Raw genomic sequence first — 24,573 nt, forward strand, 5'->3', positions numbered from 1 at the left:
CCAATTAAGACACATGGCTCACAGGCCTCAAAATCCAATAAAATGCCAAGTCCTCTCTTTCACTTGTACATCTTTCTTTACCTTGCTTTATTTTCTTAAAGCCAATTAAGCTAGTCTTATCAAGTGGAACTGAATGCTATTGTGTAGACTAACTGAAGACACAATGTATCAATTTACAGTGCAGACACACTAAGGTATTGACAAGAATTCTGAAGTCATATCCTTCTAAGTCTTCCCTGTTTCACTTAGATTCCAGCAAAGAGAAATCCTTAAATGTATTCACTTGTGCTGCATATGACCTACATAGCACTTCCTTTAAAACACTGTATATATTTAAACAACACTGATGAGAGGAAACTATTTAATAGCCATAACGTAATTTTTAGATTGTTTACAATGCTATTACAAGAACACTTTCCTCATTTCAATATTTTCCCCTCAGAAATCATCTTAATTTCACAGCTTCAAAGGAACATGGTGCTTATGAGTAACTTCTGAATTAACCTTTTTACCCTTAATTTCTGCTCTAATTTTTTCACATATGTTCAGTAGTAAGTTGTGAAGCAATGTTCCCATGCCTTCACATAAATGCAGGTAGCCCCAGGATTTGGAACTCATTGATTGTGTGCCACCCCAGGGAAAGGGTTGAATTATAACCAGCCTCATGAGACTGAAGTAGCTTCTATTCACATCTGGCTCTCCTTATTTTAAACTCTAACACCTGCCTCGAAATTTAATCCCTATCTTTTGCTTTGAAGAAGAAATAGGACAGATTTATCTACAGCCATTTGCTTTAGGTCAAGGCTGAACCATGTGATGTTCCGCTAAATTAATTGCAATGCAATTGACATAGTTTGACACAGTTTTTAAAAGGATGATGCTCAAATCACTTAATGACTAGATTTCTTTCCCTCTGTTTGAATACATGTATTCTTGTATTTCTCCACATGTAACATACTGTGGATGATAACCTATCAACATGCAACAAATGTTGTATGTTGCAATGCTTGTAATGAATGAATTATCAAAAACTAATAGTACACCTCTACCCCGATATAATGCTGTCCTTGGGAGCCAAAAAATGTACTGCATTATAGGTGAAACCATGTTATATCAAACTTGCTTTGATCCGCTGGAGTGTGCAGCCTCCTCCACCCCCCGGAGCGCTGCTTTACCGTGTTATATCTGAATTTGTGATGTATCGGGTCACGTTATATCGGGGTAGCCGTGTATTGTCAAATTGTGCCATCACAGTAGTATGTAAAAACTAAAAAAAGCTCAGAGCAAGACTGGTTCCATATCTTTTTAACTCATTAACCATGCTGGAAAATGTGTTTTCTATTTGTTATTCTTTTCATCACATGCTTAACAAATGTAATCACAATAGTACTTAGACATGAAGAAGATACAAAGACACTGAAATTGCAATGCAATCTTTCATTTACTGGTAGGAAGATGTGCAAGGTTATGCAAAACATAATCAGACATATGTTTCCTCTCCAGAAGGGAAACACAGTTTTCTTAGTGAAAAATCACAAAATAGATACAGTACTTCCCAGTTTTCTAAAAATAAAACAAATCTCAACCCTTGATCTAGTAAATGCAATTGATCAGAAAATAAAATATACTGACTTTAAAACACAGGTACCACTTATGCTCCCACAAATTTTACATGACCCCAATAAATGTTAACTGTAACATACAGCATGAATAATGATTGATTCTTCATTTCAACCAACTGCACTCAAGTTTCAGTAGAATCAAAACAGATTCTGAATGTATTGTGCTGTAAACGATTTCTCATTGTATTCTGATAATCTTATATAAAGACATGATGTTAATTTTAGAACATACTTCTGCTAAAAAGGGCAAACCCAGAAACAGATTTAGTGCAAAGAGTTGAAAATATCCTGTGGAAAAAAATCTGTAGAGAAATCAGACCAACCCAAATCCTGCCATTACTCAGCACTGCAGTGACGTGCAGATGTTTGTAGTGGTTTGAGGAGCCAGCGGGGGCTGGAAACTCTACGTACTCGACTTCAACATGATTGCAATTGAACCTCATCAAAGTAAGAGTTCATAATTTGTCACAGAAAACAGCCAATTAACATATGTTAGCAAAAAGCTCCGTAAAGATAATATATGATTTAATACCCAATGCAGCTGTTGGAAATCAAAATTCTGCATTTTTAAAAAGCAGCTATCAGGCTGGGCTTCACAATATTTAAACTGATAATGGCTACTATGTTTAAAAAATATGAAAAACATAATCATAGTATTTCTTCCAGGTTTGGGGTTACAGCTAGGGCAATCTGGGTACTGAAGCACTATTTACTATTCTTATGTAGTGCTGTAAATAGTTAAGACCTTTGCCAAAACACAGCAGTTATTTTGTTTTAGTGCTATTTTAAAATACAGACCTTCATTGTGAGTGAGGTGGCCTTCAGTGATGCACTTTGTTGTCAAGACATTCCTCTGAAAACACAGCCTGTCCTTTATCTTTACAAAAATACAGTTCTGTGAAACTGCACTGCTGCCTCAGGGCCAGGATTGTGATCTCAGTTACACCACAGCAACACCAGAGTAACTCTACTCAACAGATAAAGTTATTCTGTAGCTACACTGTTGAAAATGAGATAAGAATCTGGCCCTCAGCTATTGTTAAAATAAAGATATGCACAACATAAAACAAAACGTGTGTTTTGAATGTGTGTATATGTGTGGGAAGTGGAGCTTAGTGCTTTGCTAACACTTTTTACACTGATGGTGATGTAACTGACCCCTAAACCGCTTCTTGATAAATCTCCATTCTAGGTCCCTTGCATGGATAAACCTTTAGAGTCACAGGCTTTATGGCCAGAAGGGACCACCAGAACATCCAGTCTGATCTCCTGCATATCACAGATACCAACACCACTCAGCACCCACACACTAAACCCAACAAACGAAATTAGGCCAAAATATTACAGCCCACTAGACCATTCTGAGCTATGGGCACAGAATAGGAGGGACTGATGTGGACAAGTGCCTGAAACCCCCCCAGTGTCAGGGATATGATTAAATCAGAGATACCCAGATAATCCTGGCAAGTGATCTACACACAATACTGTGGAGGAAGGCAATCCCTCCCTCCAGGTCACTGCCAATCTGACCTTGTGGAATACTCCTTCCTGACTCCATATATGGCAATCAGTCAGACCCTGAGCATGTGAGCAAGGACTAGCCAGCCAAGCATCTCAGAGTGAGAATTCTTGGTGCCACCTCAGAGCCCTGGCCCTCTCCATCCAATGTCCCATCTCCAGCCATGTCCATCCCTGATGCTCCAGCAGAAGCAGATGTGGAAAAAGAAACAAACCCACCAGAAGACACTGGGGAGATGAGGTGGGGAGTCCTGCCTGACCCCTGTAGGTGTCCAGCTGAATGATTAGCATGTTATTTTTTTTAAAAAAGTCAGATATTTTTTCTTTTATAATGTTTAGATCACTATGTACCAAGCAATAGCCTCAGTAATTTTAAAATAATCTATTTTACCTAGTTTGTTTGTTTGTTTGTTTGTGTGTGTGTGTGAAGACATAGTATTGTAAAGGGAAATGTTTCCTCACTTTCTTTCTGAAAGAAATCCAATAAAGACAAAGTTTTTAGTTAATTCATTTTAAAATGTGGTTTTAATTTTCAGTAAAAAAAACCCCCAAAAATCTCAAGTTGATTAAAACAGTAAAATTGATAGAATGGAAATACAGTGCTGTCCACAAAAATAGAATGGGCTTGCGAGTGGTCTATTTTCCCACTGAAACACTGAAGATTCATCAATGTAGCATCTTTTAATGCTAGAGTGTGTAATGTGTGTGCAGTGTTCTTCACTCATCATGGGAAGATCAGACTCTTAAAACATTGCTTATTGCGCTGGGGCTCAACCATCTGTTACAACTAAATCCTTGCTTCTTAGGTCCCGATTAGAGAGACTTCTGCTCATGCTTAGCTTTACACACCGAGAAGTCACTTAAAGCCAAGCATGTGTGTAAGTTTTTTTTGAGAGCAGGATCTAAAATTGCTCAACATTTCTGCCTTTTCTTGCACTGGCCAAGTTCTAATCCCATTTATATGGTGTAAAATTTACTAACATCCTCTACAGTGCTTTATTACATTAAACTTAGGCAGGAATGAAACACTACACATATACTTTTTATTAAAATAGCTTGAATAATCTTTGGGTTATGCTGTTTTTTTTCCTCCTCAACTCAAGGGTGTGTTCACAGACTCTTAGTAACATTTTTGATTAAGATATCAGCAATAGATGAAAATCCCAAAGCTCTTCTGCAGTTGAAACAGTCACATGTCTTTGACAGTCCCCAACTAATGACAATAAACTCTGTAGCCTCTAGCTAAATAGATTAATTTCCATTCTGGAATGAATAGACAAAAAGACCGGACAGAACACGTTAATACTAACAGCATCATTACAGCTAATAACGAAAACATAATTCTGCCCCTAGAGTTTTTTTGAAACAGAAATAATAAAATTCAAGGTGCAATTCAAGTAGTGCTTTATAAATGGTAAAATAAACAAAAGTCAGACAAATACTAAGGGTTTTTTTTCCATTATATTTCCTCTGACAATTTCTTGTACAACCACACTACAAGGTTGAGAGAACCCAGCTTCAAATTTGCTCTTTATTCTTGAAAATCAGATTGCTTAATAAAATTGCTACCAACCCTTAGAACAGAGTATCAAAAAGCAAAGTGTTACCCATACCAAGGAAATACTGTCTGACAGAGTGATTTCCTATTCTGTAAAGTTAACTTTTCTTTCTGTGTAGCTATAATCAGAGACCTTTACAATGAGACCAAGAACAAATAAAGGTAAATTTCAATCCATTGCCTTTAAGGAACATGTTTTCCAAGAATGAAGATAACCAGATTGGAGGTGTCGTTTAGTTATCATAATATCTCAAGATGAGAATCTACACCATGGTCTTCTTTACTTCAAAGTAACAAATTCTATAAAATCAAGTACTTTAAACATGTTCATTTTCCTATCTATTCTTGTTTTAGGTCTTATATTAGGGCCTAATTCAGTGACAATTCAGATCATTCAGTGATGACCTCTGCTAATGAGTGCCACTTATGGCACATTGTAACCTAATTCAGGAAGAAGTTTATAGTTCTTTCTCCAATTATTTTAATAATTAGTTTCTCAAGTTTGAAAACAGGGTCCCTAAGTTAGGGTATCCAATTCTGTGCCATTTGCCTAATGATGTACCTATGCAAGTCAATGTCAGTTTTACCAGTGACTTCAATGGGAGTAGGCTCAAGGTCTTGGATGCTGAAACTAAATAGACATTTGGGTGCTGAAGGGCCAATTTGAATGTCCAAAAGCACCCTTATGTAGATTCTTGTAGTTTCTCCAGAGTCTTGAGGGTTTATAAGGTTGATTTTTTTTTTCATGGAAGAGGTGGTTTTGGAGTTTTGCAGAAGAAAAGCAGACAAGAGGGTGCAGAGCTTATTATTCCATCTGGGCCTGGTCTACACTACGCGTTTATACTGAATTTAGCAGTGTTCAATTGATTTAACTCTGCACCCGTCCACACAACGAGGCCTTTTATATCGATATAAAGGGCTCTTTAAACCAGTTTCTGTACTCCTCCCAAACGAGAGGAGTAGCGCTGAAATCGGTATTGCCATGTCGGATTAGGGTTAGTGTGGCTGGAAATTGATGATATTGACCTCCGGGCGGTATCCCACAGTGCACCATTGTGACCACTCTGGAAAGCAATCTGAACTCGGATGCACTGGCCAGGTAGACAGGAAAAGCCCCGCGAACTTTTGAATTTAATTTCCTGTTTGCCCAGTGTGGAGCTCTGATCAGCACAGGTGGCGATGCAGTCCCAAATCCAAAAAGAGCTCCAGCATGGACCGTATGGGAGATACTGGATCTGATCGCTGTATGGGGAGACAAATCTGTTCTATCAGAGCTCTGTTACAGAAGATGAAATGACAAAGCATTTAAAAAAATCTCCAGGCTATGATAGACAGAGGCCACCGCAAGAACTCAGCACAGTGCTGCTTGACAAGCGTAACAGAAAGCCAAAGAATCAAATGATGCTCATGGAGGGAGAGAGGGGGGACTGAGGACTCCAGCTATCCCACAGTCCCCGCAGTCTCAGAAAAGCATTTGCATTCTCGGCTGAGTTCTCAATGCCAGTAGGGTCAAAAATATTGTCCCGGGTGGTTCAGAGTATATCTCGTCAATTTACCACCCCTCCCCCCCGTGAAAGAAAAGGGAAAAAAATTGTTTCTTGCCATTTTTCAATGTCACCGTATGTCTACTGCACGCTGCTGGTAGACGCAGTGCTGTGGCGCTGAACAGTAGCATCCCGTCCCCTTCCTTTCCTGATGGCAGACGGTACAAAATGGTGGAAAACCGTCATCATCTCGTGAGTGCTCCTGGCTGGCCTTGGTGAGGTTGGCTGGGGGCGCCTGGGTAAAAATGGGAATGACTCCCTATCATTCCTGGCAGACAGTGCCAAATGCTGGGTAACCGTCCTCATCATAGCAGCTGGAGCCTGAGCTCCATCAGCCCGCCCACCTTTCGTGTCTAAAGAAAAGATTCTGTACTCCCTGGACTATCATAGCAGCTAGAGGCTGCATCCCCCTCATTTTATCTCGCTAAAAAGTCAGTGTTTCTTATTCCTGCATTCTTTATTACTTCCTCACACAAATGGAGGGACACTGCCATAGTAGCCCAGGAGGGGTGTGGGAGAAGGGAAGCAACAGGTGGGGTTGTTGCAGGGGCACCCCCTAGAATGGCATACAGCTCATCATTTCTGCAGGATCTCTGGGGCTCTGATCCGGAGCGGCTGTGCTCTCTGGCTCTCTAGTAGACTTGTCTCATATTCTGGGCAGGACAGACTCTATTTTTAGACAAAACATAAAAAAGGGAATGACCTGGAGAGTCATTCCCATTTTTGTCCATGCGCCCCCGGCCGACCTCAGCGAGGCCAGCCAGGAGCACCCATGACAGCAGCAGACGGTACAAAATGATTGATAACTGTAATCACCACTTTCCAATTGCAAATGGTACAAAATGATTGATAACTGTCATCTCATCATCAGTTTACAATGGTAGATGGTCCAATAGGGATGGTAAACATCTCTGCTACCTTGCAAAGGCAAATGAATGCTGCTGTGTAGCACTGCAGTACCGCCTCTGTCAGCAGCATCCAGTACACATACAGTGACAGTGACAAAAGGCAAAACAGGCTCCATGGTTGCCATGCTATGGCGTCTGCCAGAGCAATCCAGGGAAAAAGGGCGCGAAATGATTGTCTGCCGTTGCTTTCACGGAGGAAGGATTGAGTGACGACATTTACCCAGAATCACCCGTGACACTGTTTTTGCACCATCATGCATTGGGATCTCAACCAAGAATTTCAAAGGGCGGGGGAGACTGCGGGAACTAAGGGATAGCTACAGGATAGCTACCCACAGTGCAACGCTCCAGAAATCGACGCTAGCCTCGGTACATGGACTCACACTACCGAATTAATGTGCTTAGTGTGGCCGTGTGCACTCGACTTTATACAATCTGTTTTACAAAACCAGTTTATGTAAAATCGGAATAATCCCGTAGTGTAGACATACCCCTGCAGATCTTTGCAGCATCATCCTGCTTCAGGAAAGGAAAGAGCTTCTGTTGCTGGCCAGCCTTTCTGAAAAATAGGTTGGGCAGCTCTAGAGCCAGGATCCTGACTAACCATGCTATGGAAAGCCACAGATCATCGCATTTGCATAAAGCCTCTACGGTAACATGAGATTACAAAGATGAAAGGAGTGGACTACTATTGTCCTTTTATGATTAAAAAATACTGATTCATCAATAGCCCAACATACAAATGTTAACACCAGTAAAAACAAAATATATTGTATCTACTCAGGATGGACAGTTAGGAATTAAGGACTCAATTCCATAGCCATTCCATGGAATAGGTACAGAACATGCTGCAAATGTTCTATAATAACTAACTAGAGCTACTTGTCACTTTCTTAGGTAGAAATCTCAGGTCCTTGAAAGCCTAGAAAGATACTTTTACGTCATTTTGAATTATCCAGCATCATTCTATATCAGCCCAGAGATTGACTTTTCCACACTAGCTGCTGGAGAGAAGCAAAATCTGATTTATAATGATATCACTCTCCTTTTATTAGGAACTCACTCGTCAGTTGTTTTTTGGCTCCAGTAGATGGAAGCAATTCTCTTGCTGTTTTTTTTCTGTTTAGTGTGGTTTTGGGACCATTTATAGGCCAGAATCTTTATTTTTATATTTATTGTCTGTTTTGCCTTTGATGTTAGATTCCTAAATAATTTGTTCCAGTTCATGTAGTAACTTCTTCAGAAGAGAGACACTCACCAGTAAGTCAGTGACCCCTGCTCAAACCTCTCACATTTAGCACAAGAAGTTAAGAGGGTGGATGGCCTGGTTGCATGCCTGCAGTAGTTTGTTTTTGGCAGCCTCATTGCAGTCTGATCCTGTAGAGATAACTCTCAATAAGAAAAAGGGGAGCTAAAGATTGGTGGTCTGGATGCAAGCCCACATAAATTGATTCTTGCATCCTCATGACATTCTGTTCTGCAGGTAAGAAACACTGGAGGTAGAAGAGCAGTGACCTGTCCTTTGATGGCCCTAGCCAATATGGTATTTCAGCTGCCCGACTGAAAATATGGTGGAGAGGAAATGCAACATCCCACCCATAGCAGACAAGTTAAAGAAGATGGAATTTCAGTTTAGATGTCATGGAATATGGAGAAATATGTCTGCAAGCTAATGTGTCGGAGGTCTCTTTGTGCTTCGGATGCATAGAAGCTGACTGATCCCACAAAATAGAAAAAAAAAAAAAAGAGCAGATTCTGCAGCTATTTTAGTTTGGAAGGTGCAGTCCAACCTACCCTTTGTCATTCCAGAGCAGAAGCAAAGGATCTAAATAAGGGTGTTTAGCCAATGCCCCAGGAGTTCCAATATTACTGCTCCTACTGTGTCTGGAAAAAGGGTTGGGTTCTGTCAAAAGGAAACAGACTTTCAACCTGCTAGAAACAACTCACGCTCCATGTCAAGACAGAATTAGATATAGAAGGATAGTATATTTGCCTCTATTTCTTCAGCCTTATTTCAGTAAGGAACTCCTCTCCCAGGTAAAACCACAAGATTAGATGCTCATCTTTTTCATGACCTGTCAGCCTCAATTAAACAGGTGTCAATTACTTTTAATCTGAGTGATATATGGGCAGCCCTGGCTAATGCAAGAGACACTTTCCTAACTCCCTGTAGCCATACCATATGTTATGATCTTGTCAGCTCTCACAAGCCAATCAGGGTCAGGCTGGGTCAAATTTGAAGAATGTAAGTTCTTCATAGGTGGGACTGTTTCTTTCTGTGTTTATATAGCACCTAGCACAATGGGCCCCCATGGCCTCTGGCCATTACTCAATTTATTTAATTAATTAATTGTATTTGAATGTGAGACCTCCAAAAAACAAGTAGATAATATAGGAAGTGGCGAGTTGCAATCCCATCTGAGACAATCTTGAATCAATGGTATGAGAGGACAATATACTGATATAGGAGACAATGCTTCAAATGAAATCTAAAGCCAAAAGGTTAAGGATGTTAACTCTGGTATCCTGGCTAAATTCCAACTTGAGTTATTACATTCTGCTCCCTTTTCTCATGCAATTGAATAAGACTCTCTTTGCTTCCTGACTTTGACAAATGCAGTGTCTCTGTGTGCTATTAAACAACTGCAATGTTCCATCCTAACGGTGGTTGCATTTTTAGTGCCAGGGGCGCGGATCATTATATACCCATTGTTTATCTCACTGGTAGCTTGGAGGCTTAATTAATTAATATTAATAAAGTGTTTTGAGCTCAGTAGGTACTATACAATTATAAAGCATTTCTATTAATAGCAGATTAGCAATTTCTAAGGTCAGCAAGGTCTTTCATCACTCTTTTCAGGAAAAGAACATAGAAAGAGCAAATACTGATAAGACTCTTTTTCAAGTGTATTCCAGAAATGAATGCTTAACTCAAAGAAAAACATTCACATTTCCTCCTCTTCCTCCCCCAACTTACTGGTTAGGACTTTGGGAGTTTTTTGTAGTACTGTCATATTGGTGGAGGGAGCCATAGACCCCATGATGCCATCAAACACTATGAAAAAAAGCCTTTGAGAGTGTATACACCATATACAACATTCTACTCCATTTCAGCGCTGCTTCAGTTACAATATAGAACCAAGATTCCACAAAAAGACAAAGGGGTCATGCCTATTTCAGTTTCTCTTTTAGAAATGGGAGCTTATTTCTCATTGTGACACCACTTATGACGTCCTAGAACTCCCTCTTTGGATAAGTTTTGAGAAAAGCATAATAAAAGTACTCTGTCCTATCCCTCACAGTTAACCCATCAGTTGCAATTCCTCAATATAAGTCTAAACTAACCTATAATTCTAACATCAAGTGATCTAATAATGTTATATTCTGAAAAGACAAGTCCTATAGGCCAGAAAATATACAATCTCATTTCACTGAGTCCAGTGTTTTTGGTCAAAACAGAGATCAATTGCAGACCAAGAAATGTTCCTGTATGAAGGTGATGGCATACACTTCTATCTGAGCTTTTGGGCTTCACACATACTGTCACAGACCTATGGATCCTGGACATTCTCTCTCAGAATTTTTCTTAGCATTCACATTGGTGCGCAGGCAACAATCATTTGTATATTTTCAGAGTTTTGTGGGTGTCTCAGGTGGGCTCACACATGAGTAAAATGACCACTGTCCACTCAAAAGAGGTTATAAATCCACTGCTTGCAGACCAAGGGAAGGCAGAATGCCTTTTCCCATTTCAGTCCTTTCCTGGTCAGGCGAGTAGTCCTGAGATAGACAGACAATGCCTCCACCAAACAGAGAATGGCAAAGGAGGCACAGAGGTTTCTGATCCAGGCAAATATCAGTCTCCTAGGGATTATGGCAATCCATTCCAGTAGCTGTAGTGTTGAGTTGCCATGCCAACAAACTCAGTTGCACAAATCTAAGGCAAGGGGAGTTGTGTCCTATATAATTTCTGTTATTAAGTCGGGGGAGAGAGGATCGCAGCAGAGGCACTTCATGACTGTGAGTATGAACTAGAAGACAGACTTGCACTTCTGAAAATGTAAACAGTCTAAGTGCCTAAGATTATGTCTTTATTGCTTGGAGAGTCAGCCCTACATATATAGTTTAGTCAGTGTATGGCAACTGTCCAGCTAACAGGTGACCTTGAGTCTAATAGTTCCTGACTGGCCCAGGAGGTTATGGTAGCCCAAGTTCATTGAGAGTTCCATACATCTTCTTCCCTGCTCATTGCTCCTGTGAGATGGTTTACTACTATATCATGGACTAATGTTGCATAGCAATCCCAATTATCTGTGTCTCATAACATGGTTATTGAAAAGGCACATCCAAAATGCCCAATGTTATTACTGCCCTTTTATATTCTCCTTTGTGTTCATATTGTTTCCTTCAATAAAATGTATCTGCAAACTGGACCTTGTGGAAAGTCTCAACATTCAAGACATGTCAGATGTTTTATTTTTCAGAATGTGCTAGATAGGGTCTCAATGTTATTACTCTGAAAGTAGAGGCTAAAACTCTCAATAACATGAGAGAGAAACTGTGACGTTGGTCCCTGAGGTAGCCAGATGCCTGATAACTTTTAGCAAACGGTGTTTTTCATGTCAGGTCACCATTTCCTCCTTCAGAATTTATTTTAATATTTGGCATTTTTAGAAATCTCCTTCAAAGTCTTTTATGGGCATCTCAAAAAAGGTTCCTTAACAGCGACGTTCCTGGTTCAGTGTTTTCAGTCAGACAGGTAGAAAAGTTGAAAACTTCTTTTGTGCAGCAGGGTTTCCTTATCTAGTTTTTCATCCAAACATGTTTCACTTCAAACATGTTACTTACTTTTAACCCAAATTAGGATTCCAATTTCATTTGAACCAGGAGGCATGACTGCCCACTTTGTGTCCACATTCTAACAGCAGGAAGGAAGAGAGACTCCATTGTGTGACTGTTAGGCAGGACTAGTGGGATTTACCAGAAAATAACATTTAGAAGGTCAGATCAATTATTTGTTCTGTTCAGAAGTCACAAGCAAGAGAAGACAGTCTCCAAGAGCACAAATTCTCATTGGCACAGGAATGCATTAACAAGAGACATACACAGACCCTGCTAAAGAAGTGGAAGTGAAAATTCACTTTACCCAATTGGTTTTGACACCATACACAGGGCAGATCAGAAATGTCTCCATTCAAGATATGCAGCAAATGGAGGGGAAGCCTCCCCTTCCTTGAGTGTCTCCTCATTTCTTGCATGGGCATTCTGAGAAAGATGAATGCTAGAAGCTGTAATTTCTCGTTAACATGACCACATGTATGTTTGGTACATGAAATCCAATTTCTGTAGGACATGGGGAAACCATATACACAGATGAGAAATTACCCTTACCAGCCAGTGTTTGCAACAACTTCTTAGAACAGAGGTTCTCAAACTGCAGTCTATGAACCATTAATGATCCACAGAGCTATTGTTAGTGGTCAGTAAAGAGCTGGCTAGTCACATTACTTTCTTCCTTGTTTCCATCTGCTACACCGAAAGAGAGCTAAATGTATAATTAGTTATTATTAATTAGTAATATTTCCTAATAGTAATTTGTCACATATGCTACATAGCTATAGTTGCCACAGGGATGTTAATCTATTGCCACTGAGGAGGGAGGTGGCCCACAAAATCTGACTGTAGATAAGGACAGCAGTTTGCTAGAGATCTATGGTGTTTGCTGGTGGGCTCCAGACTATTCCATAGGAAGGAGATATGGGGAGGAGAGTTGATGGAATTTTCCTCCTCCTTTGCTTCCTCCCGTGGATTTTTTCCATTTCATCAGAATCAACTGCTTCTTCAGAGTCAATGGAGTAAGCTCTAGAGCACACAACAGTTACGAGCAAAAAGAAATAAAAGTAAATATAAGGTTCAAAATCAACACAATACACTAGATGAAGAGGTCGAACACAAGAAGTGTCCAAGATGATACTTTCCAATTTTGCAGAATTAGGGCATCATGGATTAAGATACAGCAATGGAAAGATTATTGCTCGTTCTTATTACAGTTCACAATGCAGAATCTCACACCAGTGATGCTGAAAAGATAATATCTGAGTGCCACAGATATGAGATAAAAAGAGCAGAAATTGAGAGGAAATAAATCAGAACTACAGCTGTCCACATTTCCCAACGCTTTCCCAGATATCTGTCTAAACAATCCTTTATCTGCAAGTCAGGTCAAAGGACCATTCCATAATGTAGCAATGTGCATCCTGAATTTACTGAAGTACTCTGATCACATTTTACAAAATGTCCCAAAGCTTCCCTGAAGTTTAAACATCACAATCTGTCACACAATAGTACCATCTATGGGGTCTGACTCTTGAGCTGTGTTTGTTTGGCACAGGACCCAAGGAGTGGAAGAAGTGCAAAACTGGCTTTATACCACAATTACAGCTTCCTGATTCTGGGACCAGCAGAAAAGTCAGAAATAATAACTGTTGAGTAAAAGAATCATATAAAAAGAAGTTGAAAATAATCTGAAGGGTAAAATTTGCACATTAAAGCATACTCAGTCAGTTTAGTTTCCTGATAGCTGCACAAAATAAACTTCAAAGTCTGAATCAGACTGTATTTTGATAGCTTGTTTTCCTGTTCAACTTCTGAAAATTGGTCAGACTCTTATTTGGCCTCTAATTGCAAACAACAGAAAAAAAACTGGTTAAAGAGGGGACTTGATCACAAGTTTGCACTTCTTAGTACTCTTCAATTTCAAGAGCAAATCCACTTTTTCAAGGCTGAATTTCAAACCATTGCCAACTTGACTTGAACTCTATTATTTAAAATCTACTGCCATTGATAACTTTTTTTAACCTGACACCATAAATTTATAATTAAACAACTTCATCTTAAGAATTCCAAGATATAATACAATAATAGACTGCAATCTTCACTGATAAGAAATCTGCTAGCATGACCTTGTGGAAAGGTACTCTGGATTCTGAAGGTTGCAATGGTGTTAAATCCAGATGAATACGACAATATGGTAGAAATATTTGCTATGCTGCACTGATTTTAGCTTTTCTTTTTTTTTAACAGAACCCAATCATGTTTCCATTGAAGTCAATGGAAGATCACTAAGCCTTTAGGGAGAAAATCACTTCAGTACACAATTAACATCTTACTATTAGGCCGGATGGAGCTCTCTGCAATAGAGTAATTTTATCTTTAGTAAAGAGACAGATTGAGGTCAATGTAATATTCTGAATTCTGTATATTAAGATTATTGGTGGGTTAATTAGGAGTACTTTACTTTTCTCACACTTGTATTCTGAACTTTGTTCTGTTTTTCTAAAACCAATATAAATGTCCATCCTTTACATTCGACTGAATTGATATTAACTTTAAACAATCAAACAGCTGTCTACTAATTATGTACTTTTGTGTTGTTTGTTACAGAAAATGAGCCCACTGTTCCTGCTCTGGGTCTTTTACAACATGATTACACCTCACTCACACTGTGAAATCAAGAGGTGAGCAGGAGACGTGCATACTGTATAGAAATGGTGGCTTTAAGACAAGCTCCCCTCAACAATGCCATGTACTTGCTGTGTTGTGATATGATTCCTGAGAACTCCCACCTGTTCTGGGAATAATGACAAGAAATATAGTTCCACATTAACTCCCCCAACCCTGGAATAGTAAAAAAGAACCTACTTTACTCAAGGGTGAGTGAGTACCACCTTTGTTGGGAGGTACAGGAGTTTTTGCAGGGTTACTTGCAACATGTCGAATAACTAACACAGTACCAAAACAGCATACAGCCTGCCACTGTCCTCTTCACTAAACTAACATACCTTTTAACTATCTTCTTCAGCATAACCCTTCAGTAAATATGTGCCAGAACTGCAGTGCATTCTCAGGCTCAGATACTGATTATCAACCACTCAGCCTGAGATTATGATAGCAGCAGATTCCCTTGATTAGATTATAACCTTAAGGCTGTGTTCTGATTTTTTGCATCCAGACATGTGTATCTTGTTTCTCCCCTGCAGTTCTATGCAGTCACATAAATGCATTAGCTATACTATATTCAGCACTAAAAAAACAAAAACAAACCACAAAACCAAACAATAACAAGAGGAAAATAAGAAAAAGAAAAAAAAAACCTCCCTCCATAAAACAGTATAATGGAAAATGTGCTACCGTGCTCCAATTTGTGCATATGGAGGATCAGAGCAAATGTCATACACAGTATCCTACAATAGGTACAGCCTCTGTTAGAACCTAAAAACTAATAGGCATTAGTTCTGATAATACAGGATGAGCCTTGATTCAGTCAGCTTACTTATGAATTTATAAGGTGCCTACCACCTTCGTATCTGAACTAATGACAATGGTCATGATATCACTGTACCTCCACCTTCTCTGATTGCGGTACAGCGCAGCCTCTAGTGATGAGGCAAGGTTCTCACTTTAGCTTTGCATATACTAAAACATGGAAAATAACCATCAATTCCTTCTACTCTATCCAAGTTTAAGTATTCCAGATTAAAGATATCACATGAATGTGACCCCAAAAAATAAAACCCAACCCATATAACCCATATAAATAACCCATGTGGAAACAATCTCTACCCACGCCCTCCACCAAACACCAGTATACTATGAAAGGAATCTAGGGAGACTGAAAGGAGAAATAGAAAACAGGAGGTTCCTTGCAGTGGCTTCTTTGAATACATTTGTTCGAGATAAAAAAGAAAGTGGAACAACAAAACATGCATGCCTGTTGTTAAAAGGAAAACCTTTTTGTGTCAAATATATTAGAGAAATTGTTCAAGAACAGTTCATCCTTAAAGATTGCTCATGTAATGTTGCCAAGGTCAAGGTCTGCCTGGGTTATCAGCCATGTACAGAAAGAGCCAGACACCCAAGTTAAAGCTGCCTCCAATTCCCTTCCCGCTCTGCATAATGGCCCATTCCTAATTGCATGCTGAGAAATCCAGGTGGGCGAATAACAATTTCCCACAATTTAGAGAGGAGAGTTGCATTCTGACATACTTTATTTTAATTGTATAAATTCAGACATATGTAGGGCACAAATCCCTGCAGAACTGTGTCCTAGGTATTCAATCAAGGGGAAAAAATCATATACAGTATTGTAATTCTTATGGATAATTCTGAGACAGTTCATCGTGAACATTTTTGCAAATATATTAGCATATACTGCATTAAAGCACATCATCTCTTTTAATTAAAAAAACAGGAATCTTATGCTTTTTATTTACAGTAATCCTTTGGAACATATCATATGGGATGGAATAATTTTCTGCTCATCAATGCTTTAAGTTCTGCAGAAGATCTGTTACTTTAATTTATCAATATCCTTTATTGTTAACATAAGATATAGCATAAGTAATAATGAGTAGCATGTCCACATTGGTTATTGTGTCCCTAAACTGTAGCAGAACTATTGTTTGTGATTAACATACTTCCTTTACAGTTTTGTACCTAGAACGAATAAATCATAAAGCAAAAGAATAAATGATATTCCAGGATGCTACAATAAAACTTACTCATAGGAGTCATTGCTATTAAAAATTGACTATATTCTGTTTGGATGCCAGTTTACCATCTAAAGATTAAGAATATAGAACACTGAAGACTCTCCAGGGAATAAGACTTAACAAATTCCCAATTTAATATTAAAATAATGGGTCAAATCCATCCCTGGTATAACACCATTGCTTTAGTGGAGTTACAATAGACATGATATTTTCTGTTTTTTTTAATTTATTTTAATCCATCAAAACATTACTGAAAATAATATAATTAAAGACATGTGAAAAAGTAACTATAATCTACACCATCTGAGCTGGCCAGATAAGAAGAATATATTAAACCTCCATTTAGAAAGAGCTGAATATTGTGGAGTACAGCGTCAGGTATCATGTCAGCTTCCTCCAGTTCCTTCTTTTTGCTTTAAATAGCGCATTTGTAAAACCTGATAAAAACAAGGGTGTTTTCTCTCTGCAGAGTAAAGTGTACCATGTAATAATATATACAGGTTAGAAAATGTGATGGGAAGTTTGAATGCCATCATCATGTTATTAAGATAAGTCACATTTATATAGTACCGTTCATCTCAAAGGATTCCAAAATACTTATAAACATAGGCCTCAAACCTGCAAAAACGTATGCATGTCCTTAGCTTTCCCCATTCATTCTATTCAAGTCAAGGAACTTCTCACAGTGTGTAAAGTTAAGCACACGGGTAAGTCTTTGCAGGATAGGCTCCAAATATAAAAACACATAAGCATATGCTTAACTTTAAGCACTTAAGTGTTCACCGAAGGCAGGGGGACTACTCTTGTACTTAAAATTAAACACATGCATTAGGGTTTCTAGTTCAGGTTTTCCCTGCACTCTTTGTGCACTGAAAATTTGAAATCAATGGTTGCATAAGAAATGCAGGACCAGACACATAACATGTTTTACAAACTACTGGTAGGCATCAAGTTATACACATTTGAAATGTAGGCCCCTCTGGGATGAAAAATGACTGCTGTTTATCAACACACACTATGTAATTGTTTAGGGCAGGAAATGGTGAAGAATGTTCCAGCTGAAAGTGCAGGGGGATGTAGGTAGGCGAAATGTAAATACTAGATCAAAAATTTAGCCAGAACATTGGAATAAACACCCCTACTACTGCACAAAGTGCCAAGGGACCTTTATGTGGTAAGGACTTAACTTGTAAGTCTCTTTAAAAAGTCAGCACCGGTGGCCTTAGAACCAAACTGGAACACCAATCCAGTACAGAATTCTGCCTCCTGAATCACCAAAAGATGAATTTCTGCAGCAGCTATATGTCTCTGAAAAATCTTGCCTCCGTGCATTTATCCAGCTCACTCTGCTTAACTTGTGAGATCTGATGGGACCTAGCTACAGCTAATTTAGGAGCTAGTGAGTAGTGAAGGATTAGTGGATCTGTTATGACCATTCTCCAATCAAAGGCACAGGAGCTACAAGATCTGTAGTAGTAGCAGCAGAATAACCTAAGAAGATGATCCATTCCCATTTTAAATTCACCTTAGCACAAATCTCAGTGACTTGGGCTGTGCAGTAGGGACAAGATTTATCCTTATAAAGAAAGGAATAAAGCCTCAATTAGAGTGATTTTACAAGTTGTCTTTCCTAGGTATTATTATACTAAATTTACACCGGGGGGGGGGGGGGGGGGGGAGGGGCTGATCCTGCATGCCCCTGCTTCAGTCAGTAGTCTCATTGACTTTACTTGGTGTGCTCACATGAGAAAGGTAAACAGCATCTGGCTTCTAAAACTACTATACAATTAATTATATACCAGTTAATTAATTAATATGCCATTACAGTTATCTATAATAATTATGTTACTTTTAAAGTCCTCCTACTTTCTGCCCCCAAGATCTTCAGAGTGTGGCACAGCATCATAAAAACAATTCTGTGGTACAATAATAAAAAGTAATCAAATAATTCTTCTTACAACCCAAAAGAAACTATTGAGGATGAAGGTTATACCTATGGAGATTATGAGGATTTGAAAATCATCTTTGCAGGAATAAATATAAAGCAGATTTAGTGAGGGAGCCTGATAGGCTAAAGCCCATCATAGCAAAAGACATAACTTGCCAATCAAGATGGGATGGTGAGATTCCTAAAAGTTGTGTGGCATCTGGGTAGTGATATCTGTCAAGATGATGCACAAGAAAGAAGTCTTGAAAACCGTCATTATCTTCGCCATTAAGTCCTTTAAAAAAAATCAAGGCCAACTTAATATCAAACCTCTTCTTTGGAGCAGACAATGTAAAGGAGTCAATGTGGAGGTAAGACTATCACATTTGCTCAAGACAAGGAGTGAATATGCTGCTGCATTCTGAAGAGGCTGCAAACGACAGAGCTGCACTGCTGAAAGCCTTTCCAGGAGGGAATTACAATAATCCTCTCCCATCACGAGGGCATGTGTTGCTGTTATAAGGTCATCAAAGGATAAATAAGGGTGCAATCTCCATGAACTATACAACTAAAAAAGACACTTTTCTATCTCATTCAGCATATAGATTTCCACAAAGAAGACGTGGATGAATGGGATACCAAGATTCTTAACTTGGCTACTTGTGTTGAAATCACTTCAATAAGCAGAGACATGCATGAAGAAAAATATCCTCATAAAGATGATCTGTAGCCACTGGCAAAACTTTTGCTTTCTTTGTATTGAGGAAGAGGCAGCTGACAATATCATCCAAGCATTCCTTCAACATGGAGATTGTACTTGCAGAATCCATGGGCAAGAGATATACAGTTGGGTATCATCAGTGTTCTGCCAATGGCTTTGCTACTTAGCATTCTTACATTACCCACTGTAAGCACATAAACTGTGTGACCTGAATCCGCTGTCTGCCAAGCTAACCTTGAACTTCAGCAACACTCTGAAGCTCAGTAAAGTCCTGTTATCATTAATTTGATATTCAGCACAACAAAATAGTTGGCTAATTCAGGCATAAAGCTTGGCATTGGTTAATATAAACCATTTGATTTCCCCACACGTGCAAACAGAGATTTCCGTGCATTTGTATGTATTTAGCTGGACTATAAACTGCAAGTAGTACTTACATGACATACACAAAAACTAGTTGTGGTCATGCATTACATTAAGGCCTTGCATTTCTCTTGATGACTAAAAATGGGTTTACAATTCACCAAATTGAATTAAGGTAAATAAAACATATATTATTTGAGGTTTATACTTCATCATATAAAATCAAAGTCTGATCCTGAAAACATTTTAATTATTCACTTTATCATGACTTACAATATTTGAATTTTAATATTTATTGTCTCCATAATGAAAAATAAATTACTTTCTTAAAAAGCAACTGTATGTGACAAACAAATTGTTTGGCAATATTGAGTATCATAAGTACTAAAAGCAACTCTTTGTATATCTGTGGCCCGACTGGAGTGGTAATACTGACTGGAGAAAAAGTTCAGGATGGAGTAGAGTGAATTAGATAATGAACTTCTGTTAACTGTGGCAGAAACTGCACGAGTAATTTAACATGTTGAAAGTGTGCCCCAAACTCTCCAGGTTTCAGTATATTAAAAGCTGTAATTCTTAAACTACAACAGTGATAGTTCTTCAGAAGACTTTGTAAATAATCCAGTTGAGCAGAAGACATGGCCTTCTTAGACTTGAATAGAGATCTCACAGTAGGTCTTCAGTTTGGGGGCAAAACTCAAACCTCTTGGTCATTGATTCAGAGAGAAACCTCCTCTGCTGAAGAGGCTGGCAGTTGAGATAACTTCCACAGCCAGTGGACAATATTGCTTCAAGAGAGGGAATTTTTGGGTAAGCATGGATAAGTTACCTTATTTTTTAGCACAGTAATGCCAGAGATCCTTCAATGGCATTATATTATAGTGGATAGCAAAGGAAGGAAAACATTAGTTTAATCTACAACTGAAACTGAAATAATGATGCACGTACGCTGTTTCCTGATTTACTAAGGGACTACTGTGTGCAACACTTTTGGCTGAATGCAGCATTGGATGAAGCTTGCATGTCTTTTGTGATAGAAAACATCAAGGATCAGCTTGCTGCCTTGAAAATCTCTATAAAGACCATTATAATCTCTCTGCCCATGAAGCTGCTTCCTGCTTCAGAAGGAAGTGTGGTCTGAGCCCAGAAGAAGGAAACAAGCTCTTTGCCCTGTGTGCCTTGGATATATGCCAAGTGATCCAAGCAGATATGGAAGATATGAAGACCTTTTCCTTTTTACAGCCAAGTGATAAGACTCAAATAAGGAAGTTTCCTTAGCATCTGTTTTTTTCTCCTTGCAGATGAATACTTTGCGGTGAACTGTATCTATGATCAACTCCATTATTTGGACAGGAATGACCAAACTCTTTATTTATCATGATGTCATGCTCCACCAATACTTGAAATGCCCATCAGGTCTTGTCTAAGCATGTTTTTAGTTGAAATATATCTTTGGAAGCTAATACTTCAAGTGAATGACTCATTTGAAGAAAGTTACTTATGTGCATAACTATTGTAGGATTGGGTACCTGATTTGTTACCCAATGGTGTGTGGAAACATAAAAAAAGCAGCTTGTCAGGGGACCTACAATTCACACTGTTAATAAAATGCTAAAAAAATTATGTTACTCTGTCAAAGGTGCCTTTTCTATTCAATAGAAGTCTTCTGTGTATAGAGGGAGTTGTATTTATTGAGTGTATTGTATAATGTTTTTTACTGCTTATATTTCATGATCCATTTTAACAGTTAACTTTTTTCATAATCAAAACTGGATTGCTATGACTTTGGAGACACCAAACATACCTACCTGTTACCATGTTACAAATTTTTTTAGACAGCAGAAGTCGGGAATGGGAACAGCTAGTCACACAGTATATTTCAAAGCTTAAAAATATTTTAATTTCTAAAATATTAAAATGACATTCAGTATCTTAGGAAATCTATCATATTAGGTCAGCTCAGTTTTAAAGAAGCCTACAACTGCTACTACTAAAGAATTAACGTATATACTGGTTCATAAGCCGAACATTTTTGGTAAAAAAGTGACGCATCAAAGAGTGGGGGTTGGCTTATAAATGGATTTACACCAACTTTTGATGATTTTAAATTCTATGGAATCATTGAATAGAATATCTAATACACTGTCATTTTGTTTACCTGGAGTGTCACTTCCCGCGGCTCCCATTGGCTGGGAACGGCAAACCATGGCCACAGGGAGCTGAGGGGCTCCATTCCTGCAGACTCTCCAAGTAAACAAAACATACTGACCTGCCAGCGGCTTACCCTGATGGCTGGGAGCCAAAGTTTGCCAACCCCTGAAATATAGGGTCAGCTTATGAAAGGGTCACATAGTTTTTGCTATTTTTACGTAACCATTTTGGGGGGTCGGCTTATAAGCGAACAGGCTAATGAACAAGTATATATGTCTTTTCTGAGCAACTATATTTCTACCACTAACATTGCAAATATTTTCAAAAAATAAAATTCATATTTTTTTTCAAAAGGCCACGCCCCTCAAACATAATCATTAAAACACCATCTGTATTTTTACTTGGAAAAAAAAAGTCACAGAAAATGAAATTCCAACAGTACTGATAAGGAAAGGTACCACTCTGACTTTATTGAATACTGAGTATAGCATTAGATCAGGACCAAAATCAACTCCTTCGTGGCCAAGTATTACATTATACTAATGCATACGACTTCCATTGATGCCAGAGAAGGACTTAGGGCAGTACAGCAGAAATCCCTGTAAGTATATCTCCAACTAGCCATCATTACCCGTGGAAAGAACATAGGTGTGTATTTCATAGGTTCTTCTTGGCAAATACTGTGCAGCTAACACATGTCGATGCAGAAAGAGAAAAAATGATATGTGCATATTTAATTTTAAAAAAAGAAACTCAAATAGAGACCTTAGTAGATCCTGTACAGGCTGTAAAGGTCCAACCTATCATTACAAGTGTAACAAGTCTCTTTGATGGGTCGTAGTCCATGGATAATACATATTTTGGGACAGTTTCACAAAAATAAACTGTCTCTGCCCAAGAAAGGCCCATGACTAAGCTAACACAGTGAAAGAATTGTCTCTTACCATTAAGGAGGGTGGTCCCTCCACATCGGAAATTGAGGCTATTGGCAAGCCATTGAAAAGTATTTTTAAATGAAAATGCCCACACTGTTTGTATCCTGTGGACACCAAGAAAACTGTATTTTTCCGTGCTGTCTTTCCCTTAAGTTTCCAAAGCATAATCGTAGAAAAAGCTAATCTCTTTCACAGATCTCTTCAGATTTTATGAAGTTAGAGTTAAATGCACAGAAAGCATGAAAGAAAAATAATAGTTCTATTTTGTCTCATTTCTTTAAAAGTGTTACAAAAGCTTTGCACTGACCTAAGTAATCATTAGATATTGTCAGTTATAAAGATGCAACTTCTGTCTATCTGTTTCAGGTACTTATATGACCCCTATCATCATGGTAGCTGAGCACCTCACAATTTTTAATATACTTATCCCCACAGTATTCCTATCAGGTAAGATAGTGCTAATATTGCAGGCAAGGTACTAAGGGAGTTGGCCCAAGATTGCACAAGGAGACCGTGGCAGAGCCAGGAATGTCCTAACCACTGGTCAATCCTTCCTCTACAGATAGCAATTGAGACTGAGGTCCCCAGTTTATCTACAAAACAAGTATATCATGGGAAGCCTGAGTACAAATCTCTCCACACTGTCATGTCACCATGTTTTGAGGTGCTTGAGATAGAGGATCTCTGGGTTAGGAAGCTGCTAGCAGGGTATCCATTAGGTATCTTCAGATTGGACTCTGTTACCCGCTTTGGTCCATCTGAATCTACTAAGTTTCTGCACATGTTGTAAAGGTTATCTTTGTTCTCAGACATTTGAGAAAGGATTGGGGTGAGAGACAGAGGCAGATGTAAGGTTCCTGTGCTTTTTGTTATTGTGATTGAAATGTGATATTGCTTTGTTCTGCAGCAGGTCAATTTGTGGGTTTTAATTTTGCATGGTATAACTAAGGAGAGAGGCTGAAAGACATCAAAATAAAAATATGGCCAAGTGAGGAAGGGAGTTTCATACTTTTGCCTCTTTAGACTGTCAAAGAGTGCCAATTAGTACCCAGAGATGGTGAAATTTTTTTATGATGTAGACATTGTCCATTGAGAATGAATTAAGATCTCTGACTTATTTCTCCTAGGTCAAACTGCTAACAGATAGCAGGAGAAGTTCTCATACTACAGCAATGAGGATCTTGTAAGTGCTTATATAAAGACCAGATAAAATAGTTTTTGGTCACTACCAACCTTGTAGGATTTGAACTGACTATCTAGCAACAAAGGGAAACAGTACCAGCACAACTCCTCTGAACCAGCAATTTCCTAACAATTTCCTTTTTACTATATGTGTACTAATGAGTGTGCACACTGCAACTATTTAACTTTTATAAGGGGAAATCATGTTCATAACTCCCAATAAAAATTAATTTCTGGACTAATTCAATAAGGTCAAAATTATTTGCATGAAAGTTCAGGAATGACTAAATCTTCATGCAGAATTCTAGCCTGTAGACAAAAACAATAAAAACTACTGTCAAAAAAATCATTCTGGAACTAGTTTCTACTGTTCTCTAGTCCAACTTATCTATAAAGCCCACAGCAGCAGACAATAGAGCAAGTTACCCAACCTGAAGATCTAGAATAAAGCAAAATTATATGTTGGGATGCTTATTTATATGGTGTCCACACATATAAACAGACAAGTACATACACTGAAAAGGCAGAGAATCTACAAAACATTAATTATACTTCTACTGCATGATATATTAGGATGACAGGTCCAAATCACC

At 38.5% G+C, this 24,573-nt stretch overlaps 1 protein-coding gene across 20 annotated transcripts in view; it reads right to left on the minus strand.

Annotated features, from left to right (window-relative positions):
* Nucleotides 1-24,573, minus strand: part of MEF2C (myocyte enhancer factor 2C) — a 156,784-nt gene that overhangs the window by 95,116 nt on the left and 37,095 nt on the right. The gene's annotated exons all lie outside the window — the stretch shown is intronic.

The sequence above is a fragment of the Gopherus flavomarginatus genome, chromosome 3 (genome assembly GCF_025201925.1).
Source record: "Gopherus flavomarginatus isolate rGopFla2 chromosome 3, rGopFla2.mat.asm, whole genome shotgun sequence".
Classification (NCBI taxonomy): Eukaryota; Metazoa; Chordata; order Testudines; family Testudinidae; genus Gopherus; species Gopherus flavomarginatus.